Genomic DNA, 22,409 nt, shown 5'->3' with positions numbered 1-22,409 from the left:
TTTTTCTAAGTGGTTTAGGGAAGAGAACAGAGAATGCAGTTTTGTTTGTCCTTCCTTCCTTCCTTCCTTCCTTCCTTCCTTCCTTCCTTCCTTCCTTCCTTCCTTCCTTCCTTCCTTCCTTCCTTCCTTCCTTCCTTCCTTCCTTCCTTCTTTCCTTCCTTCTTTTTGGTTATATGTGAGAAATAGCAGAGCTTCCTCTCTGCCTTACCCTTAATCCTAATCTTTCATGGATAGGCATTACTTGGGAAGCTAACTGACTCAGTGGATAGTTCATTGGGCCTACAGTAAGGAAAACCTGAGTTCAAATCCTATCTCAAATACTCACCAGCTGTATGACCCTGGGCATGTCATTTAACCTCTGTTTGCCTCAGTTGCCTTGTCTTCAAAATGGGGATAATAATAGCACTCCCAAGGTTGTTGTAAGGATCAAATGAAATATTTGTAAAGCATTTAGCACAGAGCCTGACACATACTAGGTGCTATATAAATGTTAGTTATTTATAATTATTCCTGGAAGCTTTATTCCCGTAAATCCTACCTCTGAAAAACCAACCCTAAGGATCAAAATACGTCAAGTTGAAAGAAACCTTAGACGTAATCTAGTCCAATTCCTGCATTTTATAGGTGAGGAAAATGGAGCCCAGAGAGAGAACATGACTTGCCTGCGAGAAACAATCATTAATAACCAATAATTCAGGGGCAGTTAAGTGATGCAGTGGAAAGAGCACTGGTCCTGGATTCAGGAGGACCTGAGTTCAAATCTGCATTCAGACACTTAACACTTACTAGCTGTGTGACCCTGGGCAAGTTACTTAACTCCAATTGCCTCACCAAAAAAATTTAAAAAGCAAAAAAAAAAAATCTAAAAAAAAAATAACCAATGATTCAGGGACATCCAGAGTTCCCCCCCCTTTTTCTATAGTCTTCATTTAAAGCTCAGTCTATTAAAGGACATTACTGATAATGATTGGATTAACTTTCTTAACAATGTTTTTAGATCCCATGCAGGTGGGGAAGTCATTGTGCTCTACTCAGGTTAGGATAGGGATAAATTCTTTGCTTAGCTTACCCAAGACTTGGGGTAACTTAGAAGTAAATGACATTAGAATAGCTATAGCCCGTCATTGTAATATTCATTCTCTCATTACTTGTTAACAAATCAGAGTTGATTGCCACCCTCAGGAATATTCCTCTTCCAAGGTGAGCCTGCCACCATGATTGTCTTTGCCATTCAAGAGTGCCACTGATGTCCTTTTATTAAAAAAATAGCATTATTAAGAAAATTACTAATTACTCAGAAATTGTCTTTTGAACTTTTTAAATGTCACACTGCCTAAAGTAAAATGTCTTATAGGCAGCAGAAGAAGGATTTAAACCCAGGATATCTGGCCTAGGCTGTGCTTTTTCCACTACACTACATTTAATGTTCTGATTTTAGGATGCTTCTATTGCTTTCTGGGCAGAAATAATGTGATTTCTGTGGCTGCATCTCTGAAGCTACTACCTCAGTTATTCAACAGAGAACCTTGACCCTTCTTTGTCCCACAAATCATCCTATGCAGATATAGGGATAAGGGTAAGGAGGTCAGGAGCCTCTCCTTCTCCTTTAGAACAACAATTACCTAATAAGTACATTGCCCTTGAGTGGTAGGTCAGAATTGAAGCAAATTTAACAGATGAGGAAATAAACTGAAAGCCATGAGATGAGTAGCTGGAGCTCACACAATGAGGAAGGCAGGGAATTGCATCAGTGCTTCCCCTTGATGACAATGCTATTTTGTTTTGTTTTGTTTTGTTTTTTTGGGGGGGGGCAATGGGGGTTAAGTGACTTGCCCAGGGTCACACAGCTAGTAAATGTCAAGTGTCTGAGGCCGGATTTGAACTCAGGAACTCCTGAATCCAGGGCCGGTGCTTTATCCACTGCGCCACCTAGCCGCCCCAATGCTATTTTCTTATAATCAGAGATAATGTGCTGCCAACAGGAATCCTGCCACTAAACTGTCATAAAAGTATTTGGGAAATTTGGGAAGAATTATCAAAATTAAAATGTAACTTTTATAATATCAATTGAAAATAGGAAAAATGACTTTGTATGATAAAATCATGCATTAACTCCAAAGAATATAGTTCAGAGTTAGGAAAATTTTTAAGGGTTGATGCTCTTTTCTTGCCCTTTGGGACAAAAAAAAAAGTAATTCATATTCACAGGCAAGCCTATGGCATCAAGGGGAGCATATCATAGTTCTGAGTTGTTTAAATAAGCCTTTGACAGAAATGCTAAAGTTCATTCTTTTACAGCACTGTCAGACTTCACAACCTGGCTTGTGTCCTCCAGCCTATTATTCTTAGTTGATCAGAATGCTGTGTCCCTTCTGGACTACTTCTGTAATTTGATATTCATCCCCGGGCCTCGGGGCGGGGTGGGGGGTTTTGGAGCTACTCTCCCAGGGTTAAAGGAATTTTCTGGGTATGCACTCCTAAAACTATAGTTTATGAGCTCCAGTAGTGTGTATGCCTTTAATAGTCAGCCAATAGGAATAATTAGCTCAGAGCAAAGTAAGAACAGTAGTCACAAATTATTCTTTCTATAAATCTGGAGCACAACTATCTACAACTACATATAGCATCAGTGGGAAGAGTATGTACAAACCTAGTGCACACAGGTTGTGAGGCACAAACAAAGAGAAAACATCTACCCGAGATGATTTACGCCTCCAGTACTAGAGAGCTCAGATACCCTTTTTCTTCTTTTAATATTTTCATACTGCTCCCCTCTGTCCATAGGGTCTCTGCTGGGCAGATTGTTCAACTGGAATGCCTGGACCTGCTCCTCTCCAAAGCCTGACTCTTATATTTCAGGGCTAACTCTTTTTTCTTCAATGACTGGCTCTCCATTGCCAGAGGTTATACTCCCTGGAGCTGCCTCCACTGATTCTGTCTCCCTCTGTGTCTGCCATTCTGTCTCTCTTTTCCCCTTCCCTCCTCTTTCATCTCATTTCCTCCCCCCTTTTCCTCCCCCTTTCTTTTCCCTTTCCCTCACTCTCCCATCTCCTCTTTCCTACATTCTCCCTTCCCACTCTCTTTCCTTTCCACTCTCCCCTCTCTGTCTTTCTCTCTGTTTGTCTCTCTGTCTCTGTTTGTCTCTCTGTGTCTGTCTCTCTCGATCTCTCTCTGTCTCTGTCTCTGTGTCTGTTTCCGTCTCTCTGCCTCTCTGTCTCTCTCTGTCTCTCTGTTTCTCTGTCTCTTTGTCTCTGTCTCTGTCTCTGTCTGTCTGTCTGTCTATCTCTCTCTCTCTCTCTCCCCCCCCCACTCCTCCTCCTCCTTATTCTACCCTGTCTCTCTACCTCCCCCGAACACCCTGGGTATAGTGTCTCTTACCTGGTAAGTAGCTCTATTACATCATGACTAATATGGAGAGAGAAATCTCCTTCAGCTCAAGAGGCAAGAAAAATTCCTCTCAAGCGTCAGGTTCTTCTTACATAAGTGGCTCTCATCTAGAATGCCAAGGGTCACATTCATAAAAAGCTTTTTATTGCCTTGACTGTTTCCAAAGCTGTGAAACTTGATATTGATGTCCCATCCATGACTTGACCAATCTTTGGCCATTCAATGGCAAGCTGACCCACTAATTCTTTGAGGAAAAACTTCTTCACATTGTAAAAGAGTAATTGGCTATAAATATGTTTTTTCCACTTTCTTTAATACATTAACATCTTATTTTGTTATGTGACCCTTACTTTCTGTGATTATATTAACAAGAGAAGGGGAAAATCAAATGATGAGGTGCCTTGACAAATTCTCTGTAACACACACAGAGGCACACACACATGCACTTCAAGAACAATTTGATTTAAGATTCAGTTTACTTTTGAAAAGATTCTTACATATTGGCTTATTCATTTTTCAATAGCAGGCCTTGTTATCATCCCCTATGATGGAAGAATCTAATAAAAATATGATTTTTTGATTGAACTTTCAATAAGTCCTTTTCTTTAAGTCACTTTTCTTTAATCTCACTGCAGCCAAGAATTGTTGACTGCTGTCAAAAGGACTGTTTTTCATTTAGTTCCCATACTCATGGTTTTAAGTCACTTCATGCTATTTTTCACTGTTAGTAAGCTGACTTCTTACTGAAAGGAGCCTGAGAGAAGATATATTCTAATATTGCTTGGTTTTAAAATGACTTTTACTTGACTCTTAGCTTATAAAAATGGTAGAGAGGGCTTATAGGGACACAGAGAGGAGAAAATTCCTTCAAAAGGTACAAATATCAAAACATTTTACTTGGGTTAAACACAAGTCATATCTGATTCTTACCTCTCCATCCCAGGAGAAAAGACTAAGAAAAGCTGATTGGACAATTATTCAATAAACATTCATAATGCTCCTACTAGATGACAGGTATTAGGACTTAAGATGTAAAAACAAAACTAGAACAGTCCCTGCCCTAGAACACTAGAAACTGAGGAAAGATTGGAGGGAGAAGGGAAGAAGTAAAAAGCATGGCCTGAGTTATAATGAGAGGTAAATTGAAATGGGAGTGGGATGGTTAAGCCAACAGTATGACTTATCAAGGGAACATTCCAATAAGAAGAAGGACTAAGAAACTCACTTGCTTCAATATGGAGAGCAAGAAATTTGAAACGACCTGGCTAAAATTGGAAATTTTTTTTTTCCTTCAGAGCCAAAGGATTTCTTCCTATGCTTAAAATGCAGGGTGGTCTCCCCATTAGAAGATAAAATAAAGGAGATTTGGGGATAACTCTCCAATCACTCATAAAGATAGAAAGAATTATAATGAAGTATTCTGAGGATGCATGCATGCATGCATGAATTAATGAATGAAAGAAAAAACATTGTGAAATGCTTGCTATCCGCAAAACACTATGCTAAGCATGAGGGATATAAATAGAAAAGATAGCTCCTGCTTTCTATAAGCTCATATTTGAATTCTTTGGTGGAGAAGGGGTGGGGGGAAACAATGCTTTCAGGCTTCTGATGTAAGTCAAATGGAAAGGTCCCATAGTACTAAGGGTATAGGGGGAAAGCAAATAGGAATGCATAGCTTTAATATCATTGCTATCGATTATCTTATCCATGTCTGTTCAACCCTTTGACAGTAAAAAGGACTTCATTGGTGAGAACTTTACTTAGAATTTAATATCAAAGATCTAAAGCTGGAAAAGTCCTTAGAGGATGTCTAATTCAAACCCTTTATTTTAAAGAAGAGTAAATGTGCTCAAAAACATTGTTAGTTAGTCAATAAACATTTATTAAGTGCCTACTATGTGCCAACAACTGGGGATGCAAAAAGAGTCAAATGACAGTGCCTACCCCCAAGGAGTTCACAGTTTAATGCAGGTGACAAGCAAACAAATATGGAGAAGCAAGCTGTATAGAGAATAAAGTAAAGCTACTAGAATTGAGAGAGGTTAGGAAAGGTTTCCTATAGGAGATGGGATTCTGGTTAGGACTTAAAAGAAGTCAGGGGGCAACTAGGTGGCGCAGTAGATAGAGCACCAGTCCTGGAGTCAGGAGGACCTGACTCAAATCCAACCTCAGACACTTAACACTTACTAGCTGTGTGACCCTGGGCAAGTCACTTAAACCCAATTGCCTCCCCCCCCCCCAAAAAAAAAGTCAGGGAAGTTAGCAGGGAGATATGAGGAGAAAGAACATTATAGGCAAGGGGGACAATCAGAGTAAATGCCCAGAGCCAAGAGATGGAGTGTCTTTCTCATAAAATAGCCAGAAGGCCAGTATCATAGCATTGATGAAGAATATATGGTAGGGAGTAAAGTATAAGAAGTCTGGAAAAGTAGGGGGGGAATAGGTTATGAAAGGTTTTGATATACCAGAGGTCCTGTATTTGGTCCTGTGGTCAATAGAGAGCCACTAGGTGGAGCCATGATGGTGGAGGAAAGACATTAAACATACAGAGCTCCTGACACAATTATCCCCAAAACAGCAATAAAACAACCCCTGGAGCAGAAAAAGTCACAAAAAGATGGGCTGAGATTATTTTCCAGTCAAACACAGATTAGAGGGGGCCATGCTGGGCTGCAGGAAGAGTCCAACCCCACTATCCCGCCGACACAGACCCCAGGCACACTGCACCAGAGAAACTAATCCATGAACCTCAGAATCAGCTACAGCACCTACATCTTCTAGAACTAAGTGTATGGTCAGGTGAGAAGGCTGAACAGCTGGAGAGGGGGGTGGAAAATACAGGGGTGTCTGCGGGACCTAAGGAGGAATTTGGCTATCCCACCCCAGCAGGGAACAAGAAAGAAATGAGTGGCTGGGGACCCAGGTGGGAGAGGTGCATAGGCTTGTCAGAGCCAAGAACCACAACACACAAAGTTCTGCTGGCTGGTTAATTAGCAAGTTGGCTTGAGATTATGTTCAGATCAGAGAACAGGCCAGACAAGAGAAAAACATACCGTCCCTCAAATCAAAACACCTGACACCCTCTGAAGCTTGGGACAGTATAGCTTGGAAGTAGGACCCCACTATAAGAGGGAATTAAAAGTCAAGTAAAAGATAGAAAGATAAGGAAGCAAAGAAAGTTGAGAACTATAGAAAGTTTTGTTTTTGTGGATTTTTGTTTTTGTTTTTGTTGTTTTGTTTTGTTTTGTTTTGTTTTAGCAACAAGGAAGATCGAGGTGTACCCTCAGAAGAGGATAACAACCTCAGGGTCCCTACATACAAAGCTTCCAAGAAAAATATGAATTGGTCTCAGGCCATGGAAGCACTCAAAAGGGACATTGAAGAGAAAGTAGGAGAGATAGAAGGAAGATTTAGAGAGATGGAGGAAAGAATGGAAAGAGAAATGAGAGCAATGCAAGAGAGTCATGAGAAAAAAGTCAACAGCTTGAAAAGCCAAATGGAAAAGGAGATACAAAAGCTCTCCAAAAAAAAGTTATTACCTAAAGATTAAGATTGAACAAATGGAAGCTAGTGACTATGAGAAAACAAGACACAGTAAAGCAAATCAAAATGAATTAAAAAAATAATAAAGGGCAATATGAAATATCTCCTTGGAAAAACAGCCAACAAGGAAAATAGATCCAGGAGAGATCATTTGAAAATCACTGGACTACTTGAAAACCATGACCAAAATAAGAGTTAGACAGCATCTTCTAAGGTATTGTCAGGGAAAATTGCCCTGATATTCTAGAAGTAGAAGGTAAAATAGAAATTGAAAGAATCCACTGATCACCTCGTGAAAGAAATCCCAAAAGGAAAACCTCCAGGAATATTATAGCCAAATTCCAGAGCTCCCAGGTCAAGGAGAAAATATTGCAAGCAGTTAGAAAAAAGGAATTCAAATACTGCGGAGCTCCAATAAGGATAAAGCAAGATCTAGCAGCTTCTACATTAAAGGACTGAAGGGCATGGAATATGGTATTTTGGAGGGCAAAGGAACTGGGACTAGAATCAGATATCCAGCAAAACTGAGTTTAATCTTTTAGGGAAAAAATGAGACTTCAATGAAAAAGTGAACTTTCAGGCATCAAGGATGAAAAGACCTGAACTGAATAGAAAATTTGACTTTCAAATACAAGACCCTAGAGAAGCATAAAAAGGTAAACAGGAAAAAGAAATCATGAGGGATATTAAAAGGTTAAACTGTTTACATTCTTACATGGGAAGATAATATATCTAACTCATAAGAACTTTCTCTGTATTAGGTTAGGTGAAAGGAATACACTTAGATGGAGGACACAGGTCTGAACTGAATATGAAATGATGATATCTGTAAAGGATTTGTTTTTTGTTTCTACTTGTTTTTTGTGGGGTAGGCAGGATGGGGTGGCTTATGTCTGGGGGCCAGATTTGGGCTCGGGGCCTCCTGGATTCAGGGCTGGTCCTTTGTCCATTGTGCCACCTAACTAACCCACGATGACATCTTTAAAATAGGGTTGAGGCATAGGAGAAATGCACTGGGGGAGGGAGAAGGGGAGAGGTGGACTAAGAAAATGTAGCCCACATAAAGGAAACAAGAAAAAGCTTATTGAGGGGTGGGGAAGACGAGTAAGGAGTGGAAGAGGTAGCGAACCTTACTATCATCAGAACTGACTCAAAGAGGGAATGACATACATACTCAACTGGGTTTAAGAATATATTTTGCCCTGAGAGAAATTTGGAGGGGAAGGAGATAAGGAGTGGGGCGAGAAGAGGGGAAGGAAGGAAGGGCAGATTGGGGGAGGAAGCAGTAAAAAGCAAGACACTTTTAAGGAAGGTGAAGATGTTCTGTATAACTGCACATGTATGACATATCAAATTGCTTGATTTCATAGGGAGGGTTGAGGAGGGAGGGAGGAAGAAAATTTAGAATACAGAATTAGCTCAAAGACTTTAATCTCATCAGAGTGGGCCCAAGGAGGGAATAACATACAAAACTAATTGGGAGGAGTAATTTATCTAAACCTACAGGAAAGTAGGACGGGAAGAGGATAAGGAGGGAAGGGTGAAAGAAGGGAGAGCAGAGCAAGGGAGGGGGAGGTCAGAAGCAAAACAATTTTGAGGAGGAATAGGGTAAAAGAAGATAGAAAATAGAGTAAATATCTTGGGAAGGAAATAGGATGGAGGGAAATAGTTATGATGATTGATTATAATGGCAAAATGTATGGTACCTACTTTGTTGGGCTATTGTTAAGAAAATTCTTTATCAAGTTTAAGGTACTATATAAAAGTTATGAGGAACAGGATGCTATCAGAAAATACTGGAAAGACCCACATGAACTGAAGCAGAGTGAAATGTACTGTATGCAAAATAACAGCAATAGTGTAAGATGATCTGCTGGTAAGCACATGGTTATTTTCAGCAATGCAATGATACAATATAACTCTGAAGGACTTATGAAAATTGCAATTCATCTACAGAGGAAGAACTGATGGTATCTAAAAACAGATTGAAGCAAAATTTTTATGACAGTTCCTAAATCTCAAGTTTTGTTTTTATCTGTTTTCTCTCACAACCTAGCTAATGTGGAGATGTTTTCCATGACTACTTATGTATAACTTATATTGAATTGCTTGAGTTCTTGGGGGTGGGAAGTTGGAAGGGAGGGAGGAAGACAAGTTGGAACACAAAGTTTTAACAAATTGATGTCAAAATTTGTTTTTACATGTAATTTGGAAAATAAAATTCTAAACAGCAAAAAATAAAATAAAATGACTAAATATTGAAAAAAATAGAGAGCCACTGGAGTTTACTGATTAGGGGGTAACATTATCAGATCACTTAGTAGCTAAATGGAAGGATTGAAGTGTGAAGAGAAAAAGAAGCTGCTTATGAATATCCACAAGTTGGATACTATAAAATGCATCTACAATGTAATAAGCAAAATAGAAGTGTTACCCAGAAATTCATAGGAGACAAAAACTAAGAATCAATAAAAAACCCATTGGTATAAGATATCTATATGCAAATACACAAAGCAGGGAAACTGAGATTGAGATGAGACATTATTAGAATATGGCTCTGGAAGGTTCTTATTCAAAAGAAACAGGTTAGGTAAGAGATAGGGCAGAGTAGCATTGCATTTTAAAAAGATACTCTCAGGAGGCAGTCCAGTAACCAGAAAAGGAAAACATTATGGGAAGCATTGTGTTGAAAGTCAATGAAAACAAAAACATAAATGGTATGGTCACTGGGATGTGCTATAGACCATCTGAGCAGAAAGAGTATTCAGCAGGTGATAAGGATTTGGGGAAAGAGATTATAAGTCTGGCACAGAAATATGAGGCAGTAATGATGGATAATTTCAATTTTCCAGATATGTGTGGAATGTTCTTTCTCTTAAAAGTAGATAGCCTAAAAATTTCTTGATTTCCCTTAATTACAATTCCATATTTCCAAAGGAGAATGAGCAAGATGAAGTTTTGATCAAGTTCTTACCAACAGGGAGGAAGTAGTTGCTGGTCGGTGAAGTGGATATAATTTTAATCTCAAGGAGCAGAGAACACTCCATCATACATATATGTGTACATATACACATGTGTATATGTATATATGTATGTGTATATGTATGCAGAAAAAAGAAAAAGAAGGCACACATATAACGTTTTGATGAGTGAAAGAAAAAGTAACTATTTAATGATACTGATGTGGTTGCACAAGGAATTTATCAACTTAGATTATTAAGAGAGTTAGGGAAGATGGAAACATCAGATAATGGAGAAGGAATACATAAGTGTGGCATGTTCCTAATTAGGATATTCTCTTGAGTTCTAAAATCCATTATAAGTTGAGATTGATGAGAAAATCTATGGACAGCTGAAAGTATGTTTGTTGTTGTTTTTTTTTTCTGGTATGTTGGTCTTGAATGTAAGAAAAAGTTTTCTACACATTATAACTGTGCACAGATAGAATAGGCTGCCTCAAGAAGTAGTGGGGTTTTGCAGACCAGAACTTTTCAAGTAAATTCTGGACGATTATTTCTCGGAATGTAAGAGAGGATATTTTTATCCAGGTATGAAATGACCTACGTGGCCTCTGAGGTTGGAGTTTTTGTTATTCTGTGTTCAAAGTTTCAATTCAGAAGGGAGAAAGGTGGAAGGTAAGGAACAGTGTCTGCAGCAGAGATTCCAAAGCTACGATGGTCAGCACAGCATATGTCAGGGCAAAGATGCTTTGAAAATGTCATAGTAGCCCATCAGGGAGAAAGTGGTCAGTGTATTTCTCAAAGGCAACAGCATGATCTTCATGTCCTGCTCTTGCTAACTGCACTTCCTCCTGACTGTGTCACTCAGGCAGCTAGGTGGTGCAGTGTATAGAGAGAGTCCTGAGCTTGGAGTCAGGGATATTCAAATTTAAATCCAGCCTTAGACACCTACTAGCTGTAGAACCCTGGACATATCACTTTACCTGTGTATGCCTCAGTTCCCTATCTGTAAAACAAATAATAATAATAGCACGTACCCTGAGTTGTGAGGCTAAAATGTATGGAATAATTGTAAAGTGTTTAGCACAATGCCTGGCACATAGTAAGTGTTACACAAATGTTAGCTATTATTATTATTATATGCCCACATGAAACCAAAATTATAATAGGGTGCTTGATCATAGAATTCCTAGTGTAAGAAAAAGGAGGTCTGGTTTTCCCTGGTCCCCTTGCCCCACCTCAGCTGATGCAATCATGGCCTGTTATCACATAATGAGGTGTTAATGGGTTAATGTCTTAACACCAAGTGATCCCTGTACAAAGTGTGAACACAAAGTATGGTGATACCATTCCTTGGTCTGAAACTTGGCCATGCCCCTAGAGGTTTCTTGTAGCTAAGCCTGCCAACAGTTTGAAAGATTTCATGAATTCAGGCCAGGAGGCTTTATGGTTGCTATTTAAGGCTTATAAGAGAAGGGGAAGGAAGGGATTTCTCTTTTCTGCCCCTTCACCATAATCATGGTATCTAGCCTAGTAGGAGACACTCCATTTAGCAGTTGGAAAGTCAGTGAGAGACAGACAGAGAAAGAGTCAGAGATAGAGACGGTTCAAATCCTAGTTAAGGGAGCAAATACATACTCTCCAGAAAGAGAGAACTACAGAGAAGCATTCACTCAAGGCTAGAAGCAGCTTCAAAGGGTGGGATCTCTGGCAGCACATAAGAGAAGTGACTATGAATTTAAGAGAGTGCTAGCCCTGGCAATCGAGAGTGGTTTGCTGAAGAGGTACGGACCCCAGGAGCTCGCCTAACAACCTGCCTGACAGGGATGCTTTGTCCTGGGCAAACAGCATGAGAAATCCACAGAGAAAAGGATGCTAAGGCCCCTGCATTGCTAGAGTTCGGAGTTGCCTTGGCCTCCTGGGTTGCCGATTTGTGTAAATCCCAATGTACTCTGAGTATGGGCCCACTCTTCTCATGGACACTGCATTTTTAGAAGAGTATGCCCCAGGTTTGAGGGCAGCAGGAATGTTTTGTAGTCAATGTTCACACTGTGCTTTCTTAATAAATGACTTTGCTTCAAGCTAACTACATCTATTGGCTTTTATAAAATAATTTCCTTTTTATAGGGAATTCAACAGCATTCTGTCTACCCTGGCTGTGAAGGGGAAGAACACTTCTGGGGTTGTGAGTTGGAGTGCTAAGCGTACAGACCCAGAGGACATGCTAGAATGTAGGAGTCTCCATCTCCCTGGGGACTCAAACTTGGAGATAGACTGCAGAATTGAGGAGGCTATCCATGGAGGGTCATGGAAGGGATTTAATAGGATATCAAGTCCAACTTCTAAATCCAAGATGATGTGACTTGCACAACCTCACACTTCAAGTGACAGGTAGAGTTGACATTTGAACCCAGGTCCTCTGCCTCTAATTCTAGCACTTTTTCTACTGTACCATACTGTCTCACAAGGTATCCAGGAAGCTATTTTCACCAATTCCCTGTACAGAATGATGCTCAGGCTATTGCTCTTTTGAATCCATGGCCAGCTTTCCTTTTGACTGCTTCAAGTCTGAAGCTACTTCTAGAGCTGAACACAGTGGAAATGAACACAAGAGACTTAGGTATCTGAGTAGGTCGGTGATAGTAGTAGTAGTAGTAGTAGTAGTAGTGATTTATAGAGTGTCAACTATGTACCAGACACTATGCTAAGTGCTTTAGAAATGTTATCTCATTTTATCCTCACAACAACCTGTGAAGTAGGTGTTATTATTATCTCAATTTTATAATTGATGTAATTGAGGCAAATAGAGGCCAAACAACTTGCCTGGGGTCACAGAGTTATTAGTAAGTGGCCAAGACTGAATTTAAACTCAAGTTTTCTTGATTCCAGACCAAACATTCCATCCACTGCACCACATAACTGCTCTTAGTCTTCCAAGGCCTGACTGAAACCCATAAGCAGCCCTAGAACCTTCATCTATTTGCAAGATGGTCAGTACTGAGAAGATTCATTGCACATGGAGACAAACTGTGGGCCTAGTGTGAGTTGCCCTGCTCCTAAATAAAATTCTGATGTCAACCAATCTGGTGTCCAAGACTCTGGGCCTGGACCACCCAAGAGTAGAACTCTACACTGTTAAGTACTAATAGAGGGCTGCAGTGTTGCTTTGATTCTGGATGTAGATCCTAGAAGACTGTCCTTTGAGCCCCTCATATAATTGGTGGCTGCTTTCCTGCATTTTGTGGTGGATTCTGCTATCTGAAAACTTCAAGGTTGCTGAATGGCCCAGAATAGTTGTTTTACATTGAAATTCATTTTCCAGGGGGCAGCTAGGTGGCGCAGTGGATAAAGCACCGGCCCTGGATTCAGGAATACCTGAGTTCAAATCCGGCCTCAGACACTTGACACTTACTAGCTGTGTGACCCTGGGCAAGTCACTTAACCCTCATTGCCCCACAAAAAAAAGAAAGAAAGAAAAAAGAACTTCATCTTCCAAAAATAGCCATAAAAATACAATATGATTTCAAGCCGTAATGTATATTTGCTTGCAAATATTACTGTGGCTGATCAGACCAATATGAGTTTGGAAGGCTCTACCACAGGTCAGAAACAAATGGTCCATGTCAACATTTGGGGTATATTCTCTAAATTTGTACATCTCACATTTCTTTTGAGCTACTTGAATTCTGCTTTGTTCATTGAGTACACCACCTTCTCTGAAAAGGCCATGTCATGCTGGGTAGTCCTGTGCCAGTGTCTTCTATGCCATGCAATCAATTCCAGAGTTCTTAAGAAGGACCTTGAGAGTGTCCTTGTATTGCTTTTTCTGACCATCATGTGAGTGCTTGTATTGTATGAGTTCTTCATAAAATAATCTTTTAGGTAAGTATACATTTGGCATTCAACAAATGTGGGCAGCCCATTGGAGTTGTGCTTTCAGCAAGAGAGTTTGAATGCTTGGCAATTTAGTTTGAGAAAGGATCTCAGTTATCTTCAGAATCTTCCTAAAACAATTCACATAGAAGTGATTCAGATTCCTGGCATGGCAGTAGTATACTGTCCAGGTTTCACAGGTCTACAACAATGAGGCAAACGATCTTCAGTTTAGTAGTCAGTTTAATACCTCTTCTCTCCTGGACTTTCCTTCAGATCCTCCCAAACGCTGAGCTAGCTCTGGTGATGTATGTGTCAACCTCATTATCCATGTGTACATCCCTGGAAAATATACTGCCAAGGTAAGTGAATTTATCCACTGTATTCAAAACTTCTCCATTTACTGTAACCGATGTTTCCACATATGGATGGTGTGTGTTGTTAGGCCAAAATTAACATACGCAGCAGAGAATCTATCTATATTTTGTTGCATCTCAACTACAGAGGCTACGCTGAATATACAATTATCTGCAAACAAAAAATCATGCACCACCACTCCCTCCACTTTAGTCTTGGCTTGTAGGTTGCACCATCAGTGTGGTTGGTCACTGACCTTAATGTCAATGTTTGTCCTCACTGAATGTGTTTGACAACATGGCTTAAAACATCATGTTAAAAAGCATGAGGGGGCAGTGAAAAGAGGACCAGCCCTGAAGTCAAGAGGACCTGAGTTCAAATCTGACTTCAGACACTTGACATTTACTGGTTATGTGACCCTGGGCAAGTTATTTAATTCCAATTGTTTCACAAAAGAATTAATTAATTAATAATTAATGAACAAACTAATGAATGAATGAATGAATGAATGAATGAATGAATGAATGAAAATAATATGCATGGGAAGAAGCACACAGCCTTATTTCACTCCATTGGTAACTAGGAAAGTGTAGGAACATTGTCCATTATCCAGAACCCAGGCAAGCATGCCATCATGAGATACTGATGACTTTCCCCATCATTTTCATCAAGCCAGTCTTGATGTTTATAAGTGTTCTGACCCAGTTGAGCAAATTCAGTGTTGTATACCAAATCTCTGAAGGATGCCCATTCCTTTTCTGCTCCACTGTTTCCAACATTGTGTTGTCTCAACTTCCCTTCCAAGTTAGCAACAAATTGTCCCCACACAAAGAAGAACTATAATCTCGTTGCATTAAGTCTTCTGGTAGTCATTTTGTCATTTTGTCTTGGGGCCACGGCTTTTGCTGAATGTGAATATTTAGCTTGGAGAGGATAAGTCTATGATCAGTCCAGTACACTGCACCACACATAGCCTTCATAATTTACATCCTGTATGTAATATTTTATTGCATTTAGGTAAATGGAAGACAGTATTGGTGATGAGATGGTCATAAGATGCACAAATCTTCAGTGGTAAGTGCCTACTGCTGTTGCTGTTTCTAACTCCATTCCTCCCAAGGACTCCCTGCAATGTCTGGTAGTCTGAGTCTATTCTACCATTAAAGTCACCCAGAATTAGAAACTTGTCCTCTTCTGTCACATTGATGAAAAAGTTCTCCAGGTCTTCATAAAATTTTTCTTTGACCTCATCGGGGTTTCTCATGATGGAAACAGACACTGATGATGAAGGCATCGCATTTTTCTACAAGTGGAAATCACACTGTCATGAGCCTGCCATTCACTCCTTTTGGTAGGCATACAAGCTTGTTAACTAGATTAGTTTTTATTGCAAAATCTATGCCAGATTCACAGCATTCCCCTTCACTGTGGCCACTCCAGAAAAATGTGGATCCAGCCCCAACATCAGTGAGCTGGCCTTCATTTGCCAGCCTTGTTTCACTCAGGGTTGCTGTTTGGACACAATACCTGCTGACTTCTCTCACAACAAGAGCTTTTTATCTTTCAGGTCTACTGGATTTTGGGTTGTCTATAGGTGTGTGCACATTCGATTTACAGATGGTAAATGGAATCATCAGAAGTTTCTTCAAATAGTGTGTCTGTGTCTGTGTATGTCTGTGTGTGTGTATATGTGTGTGTGTGTGTGTGTCTCAACCATATACTGGGATCCTCACCTGCTGTGGTAATCAAGCCAGGCTTGGGTAAGTAAGACAATTTTTAGGGCACTTCTTCTAGCCCTTTCCTGACACCAAGAGGGGAACAGTGTGGTTCTTAAAAGGTTGCTCAGACATCCAGGGAGCTGCCACATCCCACTGCTGCTTCCAGTGAGAAGACAACCCTATAGCCTGAGCCACCTGTGTGCAGGGTTGTGTCTACAGCTCCCAGTGTATCTGCACCTACTCTTCATCACTTGCCTGTTATCACATGACTTTGAGATAGGTAAAAATGATGTCCTTTGATTTGCACATAAATTGGATTTCAGTGAGGCAGATCTGCATGAAGTCATTGGCCTCACTATCCCTTCTGGAGTTGTCACAATCCAGTGGAACGGCAGAGTCAAAATGACTGGGGATGGTTCCAGACTGAGTGGATGACCTTGGAATTTTTGATGTCTAATCAAGCTCTAAGTACTCCACAATGCCTGCTTTAGCTGCCTTCATGAATGTTGGAACAAACTGTTCTCATCTGCTGATTTTGCCAAGGAAAGTCTTCACTTCCTTGGGTTAGACACCCCCCAACTCACTGATGGCTTTGTGACACCATGGTTACCCTCAACCTAGTTTAGTTTGTCTGTCTAAATGTTTTACTGGGGTGTGGGTAGTATGCATGTTACAGTTTCTTAGAGCCACAGGTGAGAGTTAGATGTTCAGGCAGACACCAAAGGTAGAAAGCAGCCCTGAAAACAGTTTGGCAGCCCTCACACCAGAGGTACTAGTCTTCCCTGAACACACCCTACACCCCCCCATATATATATATATATATATATATATATATATATACACACACACATACACACACACACAATCACCTGAGTTCACATTGCCATTTGTCAACTTCCTGTTTTCTTGTGGTAGTGTACAAACATACCCAGATCATTACTTTGAAGTATCCCTTTTCAATTTAATTTACTGCAGAGAGCACAACTCTGATGGGCTAGCCATGTTGTTCAATGGTCAAATGTATGTTTGCCTAAAAGACTATTTTATGGAAAACTCACATGAGGGAGGCACTCATATGGTGATTAGAAGAAACAATATACGGACGCTTTCAAGGTTTCTCTGGATAATCTTGGAATTGGTTGCATGACATGGACAATGCTGGCAAAGGACTGAACATCTTGGCATGCCTGAATCAAAGAAGGTACCGTGTTCTATGAGTTAAGCAGAATTGCAGTAGCTCAAAAGAAACATTGGTTATGCACATTTAGAGACATTTCTACTCCAAAAGATCAAATGGACTATTTGTGCCTAATCTGTGGTAGAGCTTCTGAGCTTGTATTGTTCTGACCAGTAACAGTCGTGCACACTGTACCTTGACTCCAACATAGTGATGTCATTTTGGTCCTCTTCAAAAACAAAGGACAACAACCAACCCTTTTAATTGAGAAAGTTATCAGTTATCATCCGTAAACATATGTAATGTATATATAATATACATGTTATATATCAATAATATTCATCAATTACATATGATTGAACAATATATCACATATGGTTATAATACATACAAACATAGAATATATGCATAATACAAATTTTATGTACATATACATATATTGTATGTGTGTATACATTGTGCTGTATAAATGTATGGTATGTATTATTCATCCACATATGGGCAAAAATTATTGATACATAATACATTATGTACACATATACACATAATATACATATATGGATGATAATTGATTTTTTATTAAAAGGGACACTAACAAGGAATGATTTGAGTAGAGTATGTTTGTGTAATACCACTAGGAAATGGGAACTTCATAAATGGCTATCTGAACTCATGAGGACGGAAGGAAGGAAGGAAGGAAGGAAGGAAGGAAGGAAGGAAGGAAGGAAGGAAGGAAGGAAGGAAGGAAGGAAGGAAGGAAGGAAGGAAGGAAGGAAGGAAAGGAGGGAGGGAGGAAGGGAGGAAGGGGGAGAGAGAGAGAGAGAGAGAGAGAGGGAGAGAGAGAGAGAGAGGGAGAGAGAGAGAAAGAAAGAAAGAAAGAAAGAAAGAAAGAAAGAAAGAAAGAAAGAAAGAAAGAAAGAAAGAAAGAAAGAAAGAAAAAGGACGATCATTTATTCATTTAGTAAGGCTTACTATATGATATACATGGATGATATATAGATATAGATCCATATATCTGAACATATATGCATATATATTTATATTTTATAGACATACACAGAGAAGGGGAAGAGAAGCATTTATATGGCATCTACTACATTCCAGGAACTTTTCTAGGCACTTTAGAAATATCTCATTTGAACTTCACAACTCTGCTAGATAGGTGTTGTTATTTTCTCCATTTCACAGTTGAGGTAACTGAGGGAGACAAATAATAATTGACTTGCTCAGGGTCATACAGCTAGTAAATGTCTGAGGTCAAAATTTGAAATCAGATCTTCCTGAATCCAGGCCCCATACTCTATCCACTGTGAAACCTAGCTATCTATACACACACACACACACACACACACACACACACACACACACACACACATCAGCTTATTTATCCTATGAGACTCTTTCCCTGGCTCTTCAGTCATAGATGGTACCTTCATCAGCCCTTTATTTTATACTTGTCCTTGCAAAATGTTTAATAACCAACTGCTTTTTCAATTCTCTTCTTTCCTGAAATCCTTCAATAAGTCCTATTCCAATGAGTCATCACAATGTGCAGATTCTCTGGCAGGTTCCACAAAGATGAAATGACTTCAATTATGGGTCCAGAAATGGATTCTATTTCTGCTACCTGAGAACCAATATAGCTAAATTCAAAGAAGTTCATCACCAGGAGGATAGTCTCTAGTTGGTGATTATTTTTTTAGGCTGCAGACAGAAATACATAAATGGCCCTCAATCCCTCAGAGCCCCCTGTTGTTTCCATGGTGATAGTGATGGAGTAGTAAAAAAGGACACAGACTGTGATAAGAATCACACGATTTTTTAGACCACCTACAAACATTTATTTAACTGTTAGTACTCCGTGTGAGTCATTTGTTTCAGTGACCAGCAAGTTGATATACTTTTGGTGAAAATGAATCACATTTGTATTGACTTTCTCACTAAATATGAAACCGGAACACATGGAAAAGTTACAGCAGAAAAGTTACAGCTTTATGGTCCATATTGGGTTCATCAACCTTGAGGGTTATCTGTGTTTGAGGGTGGAATCAAGAAGAGAACTTGATAAGGAAGAGCAAGAAGGAGCCACCAGATAACAGAAGGAAACATGGCAGAGCATGATGTCATGGAATCTAAGTGACCCCTAAGGTAAAGAGAATAGAACTTATAAACATGTTTATATAAAAATATAAAAATGTATGTACAAGTATGCATACATACACACACACACACATATATATACATACACACACATGCATACACATATATGGAGTCTGCCAAGTAATGATCTGAGTAGGATGTGTTTGTTCACCCGCACTGGAAAACTGGAATTTAATAAATGGTAATTTAACCTCATGTGATAGATATATAGATATATATATATAAATAGAACATTTATTAAGTACTTACTGTATGATAGGTGCTATGCTAAATGTAAACACAAGCAAATAAAGCAGGGAAAAGACAATACATAAATTTGGAAAGGAACAAAGGAGGAAATGTCCCCCACACTGGGGTAAAACTGTTGGCCAGAAGTCAAGGAATAAGGAGTGGAACTAGAATTTCATCAATTAAGAGTCAAGGGCTCAGGGTGGGGACATCTAAAGAGTAGGAAGACGGATGGCAAGAGAGTGGAGAAATCCTGAGAGTTGGGAGTGGAGTCAAGAGTGAAGTAACACCTGGGTGCCCCAGGAAATGGTGGTCTTAATGTTATAGCTTTAGCTCTATAGTGCTAACTTTGTTTTCTCCCTATAATTGATAGACAGTCCATGTTATCTACTGATTTCTAGGTAATGCCAAGAGAAGGTCTCCAAATCTTTGGTTGGGTCCCCCATGTAGGATTTAAATGAGGAAATTAACAAAAGTTGCACAGGATGAGGTATGGTTATAATTTGTATTGTTGGAGAGAATGCCCACAGAAAGAAGGTCATAGGTCCATCAAAATATCCTATGACCACCCTGATGGTTCCTTCCATCCTTTTGCCCCTTATACTAAGGTTACATTCCCTACATACACATTACCTCTTCTCTTGCTTCATATGTTTAATATCAGAGCAATTTATACAAGGAAAGCTTATGTCAAGCACTGATACCCTTGTAAATTAATCTCTACATTTCTTGATTCTATTCACTTTTGGGGGAAAAAAGATTGAAGATAGAATGAAATCTAATAGAATTAATGTCTAAAAGTGCCTGATATTAAAAAATAAAGTCCTGATTTTAATGGTAGCTAATTCATTCACAACCTACATTTTTTTAAATTTTAAGGTAAACTCAAATAGATTAGATATGGCTTCATCAAATATATTATTTTCTGCCACAATTGTTATTTGATTGGATTACTAATATTAATATTATTATCTATTAATATTACTTGGATAGCTTATTCAAAACTATCCAATTAGTTATCATGAAAAATGTTTCACACATCCAGAGTTAGGCTTTGAGGGACAATTTAACTTTCCTATCATGTGTTTTCCAGAGTTCCTAACCTGTTCTCTTATATAGCTAGTTATTTATATCAAAATATGTTATTGATCCCTGAGGACAAAATTAGGGTCAATTGCTTAATTCCCATTTGAGTTAATTGGCTTCATCATGATAGGATCATTGTCTCCCAAATTTAAAAGTGATATTTTAAGTTTCACCTATGTTTTTTTTTAATAGTTGAAAATTAAAAGTCCAATCAAATATTAATTGAAAAATAAGGAGAGGGGAAGATGAAAGAAAATACAACATACAGATTGGACTATTTCTAACTAGAATGTGTCCCAAAAATTCCTTTAAAACACTACTTTCTCCTTCATGTTAGATGCTGCTGTTTTGATTTACTTTCTTTAACAAATATAAAATGCCATGATCAGTGCTGGAAGAAAGAACAACCTCAGAGAGGAAAACGAGCAGGTATTGTTAGGGCTTTGACTCCAAGAACAGAAACAAGGTCATAAGACACCAAGGGGGAAATGTATCACATCTTCCTAGAGGGAGATCAGGATTATAGAGGTTCATTGAGTAAGCAGCCAGTGGGATGCCTCATTGCATTCAAATGCAGCAAACCTGTGGCATAGCACAACTAAAAGTAAGACGTGGGCATTTGTTGGTCTGTTGCTTCCCAAACTAAGATTTGGTGGTCTTATACTCTAATCAGAATCTCTTACTCAATGGTGTTTGGCTGACTTCAGGTAACATGCCATTCTGGGGCAACATAATGGGTTATGTGACTGAGTGAACTTGAAATCATACTATGCTAAATGGTTGAAGGGGCTTTATATACTGCTCAAGGGTGTGTTCTGTAGTCTCGCATTGGCTATTTCAAAGATTGTAATATACATTGTGCGTAACCTCAGTGGATAAGGTCCAAGGCCACGTTTAGAGAAAAGCTGTTTGAAAGTCTCTACATTAGTAAAACTTGAACCCTTCTGAGCATACATGGAGCCAGACTTCTTTCTCTTATACTGTTTGGTTCATGTATCAATACTAAGGAAAGGTCCATTCAAAGATACAAACATGGTATAAGCTCTGAAGGTAGCAAAAGCCTGTATAAACATAACTTTGCTTGGACTGAATTTCCTTATTTCGGGGGATGACTAGGCAGACTACAAAAGCAGTCCCACAAGGGCATCTGATATTCAATATGACAAGGTGAATGACCCAATGTGCCTCACAAAGAGTCTGTTTTCTTACATTTGTCTCTACAGGAAGCACTAAGCTCCATGTGGTTCAACAGGTGGCTGTGGTATAAAAAACACACTGACCTTGTGGTCAGGAGGATCTGCGTTTAGATCCTAGTTCAAAATTTACCATATGATCTTGGGTAGTCACTTAACCTCCCTGAGCTTCAGTCCCCTCATTTGTAAAATGGAGATAATAATTCTTACACACCTAATAATTCTCTACATCACCTACATTGCCTTACAGGGTGGTTATAAGGAAAGTTGTTTGCAAATCTTAAAGCAGATAAACAACTAAACAGATAGATAGATAGAAAAACAAATAAACAGACAAATGATTAAATGAATTAATAAATAAATAAGTGGATAGATGAATGAATGAATGTCTACACATATATTATCAAAAGCTATTTAGTCCTTTTCTTAATATACACATTCTACTTATGGAATGCAATCAAGGGCTATGTCTAATTAGCTTCTCATCTAGCACAGGAAATATATATATATACATACTAACAAGAACTAAATAAATGCTATGGATAATGATGGTCAGATATATTAAAGAATTAGTATGATATAGTATATCTAGTGGAAATGAACTAGGTATATGATGAATGAATGAATGAATGAATGAATGAATGAATGAATGAATGAATGAATGGAAAACAAAATTAGACTGGAAGTCAGAAGGCTTAGGTTCCCCACTATCACCCCATATGAG

The 22,409-nt window shown here is 39.0% G+C and overlaps 1 protein-coding gene across 1 annotated transcript in view; it reads right to left on the bottom strand.

Moving 5' to 3' along the window:
• RP1 (RP1 axonemal microtubule associated) overlaps positions 1-22,409 on the bottom strand; it is a 715,393-nt gene that overhangs the window by 248,426 nt on the left and 444,558 nt on the right. The gene's annotated exons all lie outside the window — the stretch shown is intronic.

The sequence above is a fragment of the Dromiciops gliroides genome, chromosome 1 (genome assembly GCF_019393635.1).
Source record: "Dromiciops gliroides isolate mDroGli1 chromosome 1, mDroGli1.pri, whole genome shotgun sequence".
NCBI lineage: Eukaryota > Metazoa > Chordata > Mammalia > Microbiotheria > Microbiotheriidae > Dromiciops > Dromiciops gliroides.
Note: the sequence above shows the minus strand (reverse complement) of the source record. Positions and strands in the feature narration are given on the sequence as shown.